The sequence below is a fragment of the Sebastes fasciatus genome, chromosome 5 (genome assembly GCF_043250625.1).
Source record: "Sebastes fasciatus isolate fSebFas1 chromosome 5, fSebFas1.pri, whole genome shotgun sequence".
Lineage (NCBI taxonomy): Eukaryota > Metazoa > Chordata > Actinopteri > Perciformes > Sebastidae > Sebastes > Sebastes fasciatus.
This window is the reverse complement of record NC_133799.1, coordinates 14,116,174-14,130,654: the sequence shown is the minus strand read 5'-3', so window position 1 is coordinate 14,130,654 and position 14,481 is coordinate 14,116,174. Positions and strand designations below refer to the sequence as shown.

Genomic DNA, 14,481 nt, shown 5'->3' with positions numbered 1-14,481 from the left:
ATCCCTGCCACTCACCCTCGGGTCACTCTCACAGCACCGCGCTTTGTTCCTCCACTGCCATACAGCTAACCTCAGCAGAACTGGAAATACAGCATTATCATATTATTTATGAGGGCCGGCCTTCTGGGATGCAGCTCAAGCAGGAATACCAATTGAGCTCTCCTGCCGTCCAGCTCCCAGGCCTGCCTCCCTGGGCTAAGCACTTGCACTGCTGCTCCCTGGGTAGAGTGTTATCTTCAAGTTGAGCCTCAGTGGGTGTTATTTATTCACCATTTAAGCAGACGCCGGGGATATAGGTGCCTTTTGTCAGAGCCCTATATTTGCAACTCAGATGGGACACAAACTATAAGCCCGATTCGTGTTTTTGAGATTGTCGTGCGCCTGATGATTTCCCTGTTAGTTTGCTTTAATGCGAGGATTTGATTAATATGCTTGAGCTCCACTGCGGCTCCCCGGTGCCAACACGAGGATATGATCTACTGTCTGTTTTGGCTTCAGACAATCCGCCAATCTGTTCACTGGGATGTGAAACACAGAGCTTCTCCCAGTGTTTGGACTGACAGATTAGATTGTTAGCAGAGAGTCATTATTTCCAGAAAGCACACTAATCTGCAGGAGCTGTCCGAAAGAGGGACCTTTACTTACCCTCCAGCCATGAGATATTGTTTCAGAATGAAACTAACAAATGTGATTGCAATATGTGAATTACATCTATGACTCAGGTAGCTGTATTAGTCATTAATACCTCCTGGCTTTTAATGGATAGGGCCGATGAGCCACCGGCTATATCGGATTTTTTATGCGTTACCAAGCGATCATCAGACTGTATCACAATTTCTCCCTCGCCAAAATACTTTAATGCCGAGTTCATTAGAATCTAATTAAAAGTACTGCCTTTTTTATCTTGAACATGAAAACATAAATGCATTCGCTTTGAAATTTCCTCTGTCTCAGCAAGATAAGCTGACAGAAACCTGCAGTATTGTACGGCAAATCAGAAAAAAACATCCTGGGTTTTAAAATATGCTGTTTTTTTTTTCTTTTGTGAGAAGTCATTTTGGCTCAGAGTGTTTTCCTTGAATAACTCGTCTGAATTAAATTTCACCTAATAAATCTGCTTGGCGTTCTCCGCCCCGGTACCTCTCAGAGTGATTGCACACGTACGAGAAAAAGGCTTTGAGTGTGTTCCTTTGCATGACAAAGAATTGGCCAAATCTGAAACATTTACATGGCTGAACAGTCAAAGTGAAAGGGACTCTTTTGTTTCTCCGTTTTATTCATTGTATGAACTTGTGTGCTGAGTTAAGTCGGGTGAACAATAACTTTTTTTTTTCTTTTTTGGAGGACTGGAAAGCATTTGCCTTTGGTAGCGATTTAACTCAAACTGGCTTAACTACCACAATGAGGGAAGAAATGGATTGAGGTAAAGATTTCGCAATCTCCACTCCCCACTTCTGTTCCACAGCTCAATTGTAACAAACACAAATCATATGTAGTGCTGCGTGCATGCCACCCAGGACTGATAGTTGCAGACACATTGCAGAAATTGCCTCATCCTCCTGTGAGCTCTTTCCTCCTACTGTCCTCAACCGCAAAACACAGAGAAGCGAAAGGTTGCGGGGCGGGGAGTGGCACCCTGGGAACACTACTGGCCTCAGCAGCATGTCTCCTTTCATGCCTCATTCATTCACTTTATCACCTCATTAGACGAATGTGGAGGTGTGGAGGAGAAGCCTTGTCACCCTGAGACAGAAAGGGAGGAGCCGTACTCCATCTTCTCCTCCCCTGGCCCGGCTCTCCCCTTTGCTCGCTAGTTGCATGCGTGGCTAACGTTGCTCCGGGGGGGTTGCAAGCTGCCATATGAGCACACTTCATCAGGCAACACACGGATGTGGAGGAAAACGAGGAGGCAAATGTGAAAATACAGAATTCCTGTTATTATATTGGTCTTTTTATAGCACACATGAGATCATTGCTAGCAAATGTCGCTTAATATTGTAATTTTAGCATATTTATTTCTGTCTATGTCTGTACACATGGCATCTATTGCATTTCTGTTCATGTTGGATGAGCTCTTCTGTTGCTTTTTTATAGGAAAATTTGTCATTTGTGATTTTGGGTTATGAATTCCTGCAGCATCTAAAACCTGCATTTACGTTTTATTTCCTTCATTTATTAATCACAATTTGATTAAAGAGTTAATTTGATGTATTTGTTCAATAACATGTTGCCTCATTGCATTTCCTTTCCACTTTATATATATATTGATTTTATTAAACTAATTCATTCATTTAATTAAAAAAGGTAAGGTCAAATATATCTTAGAAATTCCCTCATCACCGAGCGCTGTTTGAAAGGCTTTGTCTCTTCGGTATATGGGATGTTTCAGGTATTGCTCCCAAAACATTAAGCTACTTTAATCAAGAACCATTAAGCCCATTTTGGTCAAATCACAGTGTTGCAAGGTGAGGTGCAGGAGAGCAAGGTGAAAAGTCACGAAGAGAAATCATCACACTGGCAGGTAAGTATGCTTGAAAAATAAGGCAGACTTTTATTCTCAGTCTGTAAAAATTCCATCAAACAAAGGAAAAACCACATGGAGGGAAAATCATCCTCTGCATTCAGTTTCACAGCTCGCCACATGCCTGGTGCTGCTCTTTTTACCACTCTTCTTTTTAAACTCTACTTTCACATATGGTCATATAACCTAACAGCCCGCCTTTCCAGTTCAAACTGGCTTATCAGGCGAGTGCTGCCATCAGCTCAGACTGGAGACACCTGCAGTGAGAACCTGGGAAATCAGAGCACACCTGATTACACTTGGAGCCACTCAGTCCCTGTCAGTCAATTAACCCCTTAACTACCCACATAAGGAAAAACAAAGATAACTGTGATCAACCCCACTTGGCTTTACCAAACAGTTAGTGAGGGAGTTGTTGCTTCCTCACACACAGTAAGTATTTATCATAGAAGTAGAATAGGAGTAAAGCGGACATTCCCATTGAAATCAACGTAGCAGGATGGTCAGAGTTGCGTCCATCTTTTATAGCTGCCTTCACATAAGAGATTTGCTCTTCATTCACCGCGAGGTAGTGCGCAGAGACTTGCAGAGGCAGCAGGTCAAATATTTCACCAAAAAGAGTGAGGAACGCCATTCACTGTTTCTAAACAACAACAACAGTTGCAGCTGTTGGTTGCGCTTTGAAAGGTCAGAGGCAACAGAGGTCAAAGTTGAAATAATTTTAAATGGAATGAAATGGATGGGTACAAAAAAAACACTGGACATTTAACCAGGAGGCCGGTGTTTCAAAACAGCCGTTTTGTTTTGTGAGTTACGTTAGTGACGTGTTTTACATAGTTTACGTACTTATTTTAAGCCCAGCAATGATATTTTTCCTTAACCTAACTAAGTGGTTTTGTTGTCTGAACCTAACTGTGGATGTTTGTGTGGTGTACAAATGACACGAAAAAGGCTAAAATGTGTCCTCATGGCAGGCAGAATGTCCGTGTAATGCCAGCTTGCTAATTTCGCAATGCTTTAATGCTACACTGGTAACAGACAATTAGCTGAACAGTCTGATGGTCCCTCCGTCTCATTCCCCACCGCTCCGGAGCTGCGTTCGCTCTCTCCCCGGCGAGCCGCGACCACACTGCACGGCCCCTCTGACGTGTGTTCTGTCACCATAACAACCAACAACAATTTCTTTTGTACTAGTCAAATGAGGGGTTAGGGTTAAGTCCTACTCCAATTCTATTTCTATGGTATTTGCATGTAAGCAGCAGGCGTGTACTGTATGTGTGACTATTCTGGTTCCACATCTGTCTTAACACAGCAAAGTTCCCCCCTCTGCCAAAACACCTCCGAGCGTAGAAATAGCAGTTGTGAGGATCACACAGTACAGAGGGGATGAATTGCACCTAGTCCCTGGTTTACAAGAGAACATCGGTCAGACCTGCCCTGGATACATAACCCAGATGAAACCATGAATACACACACACCAAAACAGAGAAACCTGCAATTTGTCATTTTTTTGCGGTGGAACTAAAATAAGTATGTCGCGACCAGATATGACATTAATCACGCGTAGCGTCCACACTGATTTGGAAAAAGGTGAGAGGACAAACCATTGTCCTCACTGTATCACCGGATCGCTGTGCAGAATACAAATGGGGCTTTTCATTTCATGTGTCAGGGTCTCACACAGTCAGGAGAGGCAGCGGCGTAATGTAAGAGTTTTTAGGAGCTCTATCATTATGCTCTGCCTTTTTATTGATTTCCTCTGGCCTCACGTTGTCTTCAATCCCTCTAGTACAAATTGCCTTCATATTATTGGGATATAGCCACAGCACAGGCCACTCCACAATTGTTTATTAGATGTGTACTCGGTTCAAATTGCTTTTTGTGGAGAATAAACAGTAAGTAGATCTGATGAGAGAAAATCCTCTTGGATGTTTGAGCTGTAGCCTTTATGTACCTTAGGGTTTATGTATAAATACACTAAAATCAAACGCTACTAGGTAAGGTATAATCATGTCTATTATGTTTCTTAGCTTTTTCCTTAATAGAAAGTAAGATAGAACTTAAAAGTTATACATATATCAAGATCAAGTGCCAATATCAAACTCATTTGAAATAGCCAAACCTAGTGGTTCTTTTATGGGTATGCTTCAACCTAGTGGCTCCTTTAAGTATCACAGGAAGTAACCTGTCTAACTAGGAAGTGGGAGCACATGCCATGGAGAGGAGCTTCTGTCAGTGTTTCAGTTCAACTGTGTAAAAGCAGCAACATCTGCACACATCAGTCTTTGGCTGCATCGTCCGTATGTAATGTAATTTTGTGTTTATTCACCATTCTTTCATTCAAGGTGTCGCATTTGTAAGTGTGATATTTTATAAGGTCATGTTTACTGATGTTTTCCAAGCTAGTTTGTTTTAAATTGGTCTCATGTATATTGCTGACTTTGGCACAGATACACAGATTACACCTTTTATCAGCCTATTTTGTAACATTGAAGTTTTTTTTTTAATATATTGTTGTTTTCTTTACCTATAGTTTCATCCTTTCTTCTTGTCAATAAACCTGTTGGCAACCACATAACGGCCTTACAGTATGAGGAAAGGCGTCTATTGCTGCCACAATGGATTTGAGTGTCATCATGTCACAATTCCTTTTCTCCAAATCCTTTAATGCTGACTTTATTAGAAATCTAAAATCTCAACATGTACTTTGAAATTTCCTCTGTCACAGCGAGCTAAGCCGTCTAAAACTTCTGGTTCAAAGTTGTCTGGATATGAATATACGTTTGCTTTCGGGGTTTTTGCGGGGTGCACTTTAATGTCGGTCTGTCTGTCACTGTGTACAGTATAGATTTCTGGTGTTTATTGATGTGACACTCATTAAAAGCTTAACCTTATGAACTGCCAAATAGCGATAGAGATGTCGAAATTTGATGACAGGCTACTTTGAATTCACAAACCGTCAAGGCCCAAGCATGGCTCTGTGAAAGCTTTTCCTTTAGAGGCAATTACACTGAAGCATAGCTTGATCTTGAGGAAGAAATCGTTGAATAATTCATCATGGGCAACCACGTTTGGCTTGTATGGAGGGGATAAATATCTAGTTTTTATACACTTTATAGATTTTCAATTAGGAACATATCTACAAAATGTTAAAGGTTGATTAGAAGGAGAAACAGACATGTAGAGGCTACTGTAAGTACATCCTTGGTGGCTTTGGAAGATCTATGTCATTTATTTTTTATTTAATCTCTTTAATTTAACGTTCGGTCATTCATTTTTACTGACAATGAAATAAAAGGATAGTTTGGATGTTTTGAAGTGGGGTTATATGAGGTACTTATCCATAGTAGGTGTATTACCTACAGTAGATGACAGTAGGCACGCCCCAAGTTTGGAGAAACAGACAGGAGCACCGACACCGGAGCAAAGCCATACAGTGCTGTGGACAGGGACGGCAAAAAAAAACATATTTTAGCCACCTAAAAGAAAGGCTCACCTAAAAAAAACAAAAAACGATATCCTTTTAAGTACAGTTCCCCCGTCAGGAGAAGGAAATGGCTGTGTGACATCAAGGTAAAGCGGTGAAAATATTCTAAATATAGCATATATTTAAACGGATATTGATTTTTTTCGGTGGGCCTTTCTTTTAGGTGGCTAAAATATGTTTTTCTGCCGTCCCCGTCCACAGCAGTACATTGCTTTGCTCCGGTGTCGGTACTCAAGTCTGTTTCTCCAAGCTGAGGCACACACACAGTCATCTGTAGGTAATACATCTACTGTACTATGGATAAGTACCTCATACAACCCCACTTCAAAACACCCGAAATATCCCTTCAAGTTTTTTTTTTGTTGCATGAAACAAAGCTGCCACTGCCTTGTTTTCCTTTGATCATTAAAGTAAATTAACGAAACACTAATGTGGGAAACATCACTGTAGCTAATGAAAATACAATTATTTACTCGTGTGCTCCCACACTTCCCGGCCGGTAATTTGCACTCTCTCAGTTTTCATTTATTGTTAACAGTCAGCAGATGAATCCAGCTGAAGTCAAGACATAAAACTGTGGCTTTGTTTTAAAATGAAAGATGTTTATGTCATTTATAAATATGACACAGAAGACAGAAGCAGAGAGAGGAGATAAAGAGACGGTATACTTGAGGTCAAAGTGGGATTTCAACTCACAATTTCAGTAGTAAGTGGCACATACGTCTGGGGTGTTGTGGTGAGTGAGGCGAGAAAAGCTCCACGTTGAAGACGCTGCCTCCTCGCCACCTCCACATGAGCTATTCTGTAGCTGAGCTGACCTCTGATCTTCCCGTAAAAAAGATTTCTTTTAGTATAGAGAATCAATCATCTCTACATTATTTGCTGGACAAGGTTGTTCCGTATTATTGCTGCACATTTAATGATACTGAATGGGCTCCTTTATAACTTCCTCTAAGTGCTTTTTTAGCAGAAAGAACTAGTTCCAATTGATGGACATGAGATGTCATAACCTTAGAATTTGTCCTCATTAAAACCGCCGACAACAGATACTTCCATTAAAACTACTATTTTTTATCATTTTAAACCACTCAGAACGTTTTGATTATGCTCCTGCCACATTTCCCAGGCAGGTGGTCGAGTCATTTTTGAGGGTGTCTTTATGTGCCTGAAAGAGTTCAAAAATATTTATTAAATTGCGAATAATATTATATGATGAGGAAAAGGTGTCCAATTAAACACTGAACAGGTTCAATTAAAGATATAATTGCCTTAGGCAACAACAAAAGGCTGACAGTAAGGAGAGAAAGACTTGAAATAATGGTACCAAGAAGCAGCGTGAGCATTCAGATAAGGACATTCCTCATTTCAGCGGCAATGTGTGTGGTCAGACTGCAAAACTGTAATGTCCAGTTGAGGAAGGAAATTGGGGCTTTTGACTGTTTTCAGAATACAGAGTAACGTCAGTGTGAACGCTTTACCATAACGAATAAGGATGAGAAAGTGGCATCTTATGTTACAGATCAGTAAGATAGCACAAATTAAAAGCAGTTTTAATTAGAGGTAAGCAGTAACTAAGTTTTTAAGTGAAAGTAAAATTAGAACTAATGGACGTGTTGTATTTCAGGTTTGACTAAGAGGTTAATTTCAGTTGACTGATTTAAAAAACGCACAGGCACGACTTTGGAAAATGCTCTCTTTAAAAGATAAGTGTGAAATGGCAAATGTGAGCCTCCACCGTGAGAGTTGTGCATGTGAATACTGATGGCCTCTAAGCTCAGAGTAATTATATAATTAGTATGGCATTCACAAAATATCATATCAGGTCTTTATATCATTACAAATTAGGGAATGACTCAGGCTTTGGTCATTTGGTGGATGCTTTTATCCCAAACAAGACAAAGCACATTCTAGTTGAACACGGGAGGAGAATTACCTGTTCCAAATCCCTCAAACAGACATTTTCCAATCATAACTTAATAATCGTAACTAGGCCTCTCGGACTCACTAGCTCTGCATACCAATAAAAGAAGATGTGTATTTCTGTCAAAGAAAGTATATTACTAAGAAGTGAAAGTCAATTATACGTTCTATTGCAACGCCAGTTAAACAGCCGCCTACAAAGTGGCGTACAAAAGTAAAATTATTTCTATTCTATTGTTGTAATTTTAACGTCTCTACTAAAATGGCCTGTGTTGAACAATAAGAATATTATAAATATTAAACTAATTATTAAATTAGTTATTATTTTTAAACTATTTACTTAATTATAGGTTTAAATAATGAAATTAATGATGGCTGAATTCGATTTAGCTGCTTTGCTTTTGGGTTCCTGGTATCGTGCAAGGCTTATTGAATGGAGGCTGGGACACGGTCTCCAGCTATGGGGTATGACACATGCACAGTGTAACTGGAGCTGCCTCACTATTGGCTCAATTTATTCAAGTGCAGACCAGTGTTGTACCTCAATGATATGATGCCGTGACATCTCCTCTTTCAACTCTCCTTGGTATCATGCATGCTGGCTCACTGTCACTCTCACTAGAAGACTTGAATAGTACAGAGCCATCGTAAGTGTTGTTAGTAACACCTGTGATTTTCCTACTGTGAAAAGTCAAAATATCTGCTGTGAGAAAAGCTTGTAGCACAAAGCAAGAGAGCAACATTGAAACTTACTGTGACATAGAAGCCTCTGAACACCACACAGGTGTTTTCATTTAATCTGGCTGATTAGAACTCTTCTCAGGACGGTGTGGGCGTGTTTTGACTAATTGAGTGACATCTTCCTGAGTCTCCTGTTGACTTTGTTGAACCTGTTAAGGTGGGAAAATTACACCTTTATCATTCTTATTGGTAGATGAAGATTTGTAATACATGCCCATCAAAGCTTCAACCTGAGCAGAGGTCTAATCAGCAAGAATAACTGAAAACACCTGTGGGTGTACAGAGGCGTGAGAGAGTGGGTGAAAAAGGGGGAGGATGACGAGGGAATGAGATGCAGGTGAGGGGGAGGCTGAGGAAGAGCAGATGAGGGAAGTGGGAACAGGTGTGTAGATGGGTGGGGCAGTCAGGTGATGGGGAAAGGAGGGAAAGTCCGAAAGCATCTGGTGGATGGGTGGAAAAATGGCAATGACGGGGCGTGGGGAATATGTGGCTTTAGGGTACTCATTTTTTAAATAAAGTCACCCGTAAACATTCAAAAGTCACCTGGAGACAATGTTTTCAACCAACTTATGGACCGAAAGTTAGCTTATACCCTTTTCCCACCGAAATTCGCGCGTATATGTGGGATTTTAAACAGGAAACCCCGAAAAAATTAGGCGACAGACTCAGTAAGTATGCTGTGCCATTCCGTTGCACTGGCCTTTCTGTTTTTTTTTTCCTGGTGTGTCATGTTCAATGTCACCGGAAACAGGGTTAGTGAAATATATACTTCTTTTTTTATATGTCTTACTTATTCAGTCTCTCTTTCAACCTCTCAAACCAGACTTGGTGATTGTTGGAACAATGGAAACACTAACAAAGAAGGTTTTGTTTTGTTTCTGTCCATGTTGATTTTATTTATTATATATTCACTTCAACATGCGTCGCCTATAGCAACCAACACAGTCTCACAGCAGTTAATGACATAGTCATGAAATTTAATCAATTTCATTTGTGTACATATACACTAATTTTCCTTTTTTTTTCGTGAGGCTCAGCACGACATTCAACAATGTATTTTTCGTGCGTTTACCTACAAATGTCCAACAACAATTCGTGATGCACGTGTCAATTTCCACTTCAGTCTTTTCAAAATAAAACTACTTAGTTAGGCTTAGGAAAATATCGACTTGTTTAGGTTTAGGCAACAAAACTACTTAGTTAGGTTTAGGAAAAGATCATGTTTTGGGTTAAAATAACACCAAAAGTGGCGTGACTTAAGTACGGAAGTTACGTGACAAATAAATCAACGCTGACTTCTGGTTTCACACGGGACACGTACACCTGTCTCCCGAGCGAAAGTCTGGTGTTTTTTTGACCCACCCATCCACCCTGACCTCGTCCCTACGCAGCGTTTATCGCTCTTTACACTTCCCGATCACAATTACATGGATTATAATAAGAATTGAATTTGTGCTGACCATCACAAAAAAATTGCGTCTATGTACAAGAATCAATACATTAAATTTCATGACTATTTCACAAACTACTGTGCGACTGGGCTGTAGCATCGCACCCGGAAAAAGGGTGGAAATTACCTTGTCCGCCCAGGTGTCATGTTTCCGTCACTGCTGGTCGGGGCTGGAATGGGAATGAATGCTGATTGTAACCTTTCCCAGTAAAGACAAAAGCCAGATGTTAGTGGGTATTAGTGTTTTGTTTTTTTTGTCCAGTGCTAAATGGACTATAATTAGCTACAACTGACAAAATCTGTCAGCGAAAATCAGCCGGCAAAATTGATCATCATTGGCTAGAAATGAGAAGCCTGCTTTTGTCTGCCTTTGTCTGAAATCAAGGACCAATTGTTTAAGAAATCATCATGCATTCTGAGTGGTAAATTTGCCACCGTAATCTATTATAATCTATCCAAGTGTTGTGTGAGAATGGAAAGTTTGACGGGCGCAGCAGCAGTGACTCAGTAATAGTGAAGTGTTAGCGCCACGTTACACAGGACAATGTGACAGGTCACATTTTGAAGCACCTCTGACTCAGTGAATAAAAATATCTTGACGCTCTGAATTTGAATATTGCAAGTATGAGGTGGGGAAAGCTTCGGTATATATCTGATGAAAAAAAGAAGCCTATTAAAGTTTGTATCACCGGGAGCGATGATTTCAATCATTTGACAAACAAATTAAATCTCACCGCCTCCTCTCGTGGAGCTTGACGTTCATTTTAGGAGCCTGTATGCAGCAAATATGTTCACATGGGATGACTCAATCACATTCTTCATGGATCAGGCCTCATCCACTATCAGCGATCAGGGATTAGCAATCTAATCTGACGTTCAATCACACACAAAAACAGATGGAACGATTAGTTGACTACACTTGAGCAGGTTTTTACCAACCTTTCCTAACGCGCTGATTTCACTTCACAGTCAAATGTCCGTGTTTTCACACAGGTTGCCCCACAAATCCGTGTACAGCAGCGCAATGTTATTTCCCCTTGAGTGGCGGGCCACATAGAGCAGGGACCTCCCTCAGGAGATAGAGAGCATTTCATTTCACACTGACACGTTCACCTCTATCCTCACCGTCCCGCTGAGGGTTGCCGGGGTTGTCAACCATGGGGAAATGAAAAAGGAACTCAAGCTTTTGCCGGAGTCAAAACAACGTGAAAACTACATTTGTGACCACAGAGCAAAGCTGGGAACAAAATCGCTTGGATCTCTCCAGTTGGGGAACTTATTCATGTTGTTGTATTTCAATGTTCGACTTTTATCTATCTCTCAGTTTTGCTGCAGAAATAGCCTGAGGAATTATATCACCCTCAAGCAAAGGGTAAACTCAGGGGGTATAAAAAGACAAGTTTTGTTGTATACAGTAGGAGGAATAAAATGATTCCATTCCCCTTTGTATTTAGATGCAAGAGGTGGACAATACACTCTTGTATTTGGTCAAGTCAGGGTCAGTCTTCCAATAAAGCACACATGGGGGCTGGGATAGCAGTCAAATAAATTGGATTTTATATGCTCACCGTGAATATAAGGTTCATCCAATCAGGAGACCGCTCTGCACCTTTTAGAGCATTCACGATACCCTCAGGCTCTTCATCTCCTGCAAAGCTCTGGCATATCACTTCTCATTATTTCTCCCTGAATCTTTCAATCTAGCCAATTCGAGGCAAAATACGATACATCCGTTGTTCTCCTGAGGTTGAATTTGCGAGGTACACTGGGCAGGAGAGAAAAAAAAAGGCATTAGCTGTTGTTTCCTGAGCTATTTATTCACATGATTTGTTCTTTCTCTATTCCCTTCCACATTCATTCATCTGTTAATGAGCAGGAAGCTGATAGTCCTTTGTCATTCTGGGTACACAAGGTGATAGCTTTTTTACTCAATTATAGACTTTTTTCTATAATCATGTCGACGGCATATTCGGTTGTTTATTCACATCCGTTTCTAGAAGCTGTTAGTTATAATCCACTGAAATATTGTTTGGTGCCTGTATAGATCTTAGCTGGAGATTTTATTAACAAATGTCTGTTTTTTTTTTTTTTAAAGGAAAACTCTCTTTTCTGTTTCCATTAAATAGGCGTTATCGGTCGCTATAAGCACCATATATGTGGGTCAATAGAGGCCTACTATGTTGTAAAAGTGAAAGTGAAACTTAAAAGCAAGACATTCTAACCATAGACTGTATATAAAGATGGATGACATGACAGCTACCCAAAAGTGAAGCCAAAACATCTCGATTGCCCCCTGGTGGCTGGCTGCAGTATAGGTCATAAATCCTGGCCCCTCCATGTTAGTGGATGGGACATGGGCCAAACTAAAAAGTCAAAGTACACGTGAAAAACATTTTTCCCAAAGATAATTTCTGTCATATTAGGTAGTTCTTATCACGCTGATGTATGTTCAGGTGTTCATTTTTCCGCTAAGTTTGGTTTTAATTAGTTATTTGATGCTATAAAAATGGGGTGAGACGTCATGATTGACAGCTGTAAGTCTCTCTTGCCCGCAAGCTATGGCCATGCTCGGCTCGTGATTGGTTTGGGCGGGTGACCTTGATACTGCGGCTCCACCACTTGGCCACTACTGTGCAGACTCTGGCTCCAAATGACGCCAAAATCTCAACATGGCAGCTCCCGTATCCAGGATATTTTGGCTTCACTTCTGTACAATGGGAGGAAGGGGAGATGCGTCGTCTATCTTTATATACAGTCTATGGTTCTAACATGTTGTAAAACTGAATGAAATATTATGTTTTGAACACAAACAGAAAGGCTTCTTTAGGTTTAGGCAACACGTTTTGGGAAAAGCATTGTGTTTTGACTTAAAATATACGTATCAAAACTGAAAGTGAAACTTAATGCTTGTTAACTAAAACACCACTGCACGTTATTGATTTAACACGGGATGCGAATCCCAGTCTCCTGGGTGAAAATCCTATGTTTTGTGTCCCATCCATCGCCCGTAACTTCCACCCCATGGAGTTTCATCGTGTCTATACTACAGCACCTGACTTCCGCTTCTGCTCCTGTCACAATTACTACGGTCACTAGAGGTCGCTGTCGTGTTCTTCTATACCTTCTGTCGGTGATCTAACATGTGAATAGATGATAAAACTACTATTGGGTGTACTAGGCCCCTATTGACCCACATCTTTGGTGCTTATAGTGACTTATAATGCCTATTTAATGGTCTGACGACAATCTAATCAGCTGAAAAGCAGGAGATGAACACACACAGTAAACAGCTCTGTGCTACGTGTAGTGTAGTCATATGATCTAATTTGATATGATTAGCAATTGTTTAGATGCACACAAGCTCATCCAATAATCAAATGGACTTCTTTTTTAAAGAACGCAGATGGACTTCATTGTTTCTCGTATTGATAAAATACCAAAAAGCTCTAACGATGTACACAAAGCCACTAATGAGCAGCCAGTCTGATGTCCTCTTTGGTATGCATAAGGTGACGCAGGTAGTTAGAGCAGAGGCTCTGGAGGTGTGGTAGGTAATCTATTTCTCCGTACCAGAAGGTCAGACAGATTAAACCGGGCTATGAGGATCCCAGTTTTCCATGACAGCTGTCTGCAGGGGAGCCGCGCCGCTCTAAAACTGAACTCGCAATGAGATGTAAAATTAACTTCCCGTCTCCTGGTGTGAAGGTCACGCTTTTGTACCAAAAAGAGCAGTCGCTCGAGTCGACGCACTCTCATTGTAACCAATGCGTTTTTATTCAGAAGGGGTGAGACTGAAGCCAGACGGCTGAGTGAATTGTTAATACAGTCAAAGTGCAGTGAAGTGTACATTTGCATGTCACAATCATCAAAGGATAAGATCTGAATCAAGCTCCTGCTAAATTCAGAGTTTTGGTCATCATTTCAATCTTAACATAAAAGTATAAATTTCAATGCTACATTAGCTGATTCACCCTGAGCTCTATTATGCAAGAGCTATCTTTTGCTGTCCGGTGTTGAATGAGAAAAATCACCCTATGGGGATAATATTTTCTCTCCCTCATTTCACTCAGTGCACATGCTTCAGTCAAACTCAGCCCCTCTTATCACAGTCATTTTTCATTGGAATAATCACAGATAAAACTGACATTATTACCACTATTAATATTATTTTGTTCTGATGGTTTTGAAAGTATAGAATCTATTATCGTGACAACATTATCTATGTGATAAAGACATTCAAGAGCTTAAGACAAGCGTTTTGACCTTAGCCGGTCAGGGATTCCACCTTAAACCTGATGCCCCCTTTTTAAAAAAATGGCTCAATATTAAGTGATTATCTTTAATCACCTTGGTTGTTGTTTG

The 14,481-nt window shown here is 40.5% G+C and overlaps 1 long non-coding RNA gene across 1 annotated transcript in view; it reads right to left on the bottom strand.

Annotated features, from left to right (window-relative positions):
* The window catches only part of LOC141767657 (uncharacterized), a 91,111-nt gene extending 82,244 nt beyond the window's left edge, over positions 1 to 8,867 (bottom strand). The window contains exon 1 of the long non-coding RNA XR_012593908.1: positions 8,682 to 8,867. This is a non-coding gene — a long non-coding RNA (uncharacterized LOC141767657). The remainder of the gene's footprint in view (positions 1 to 8,681) is intronic.
* Between the last annotated feature and the right edge of the window lie 5,614 nt (positions 8,868 to 14,481).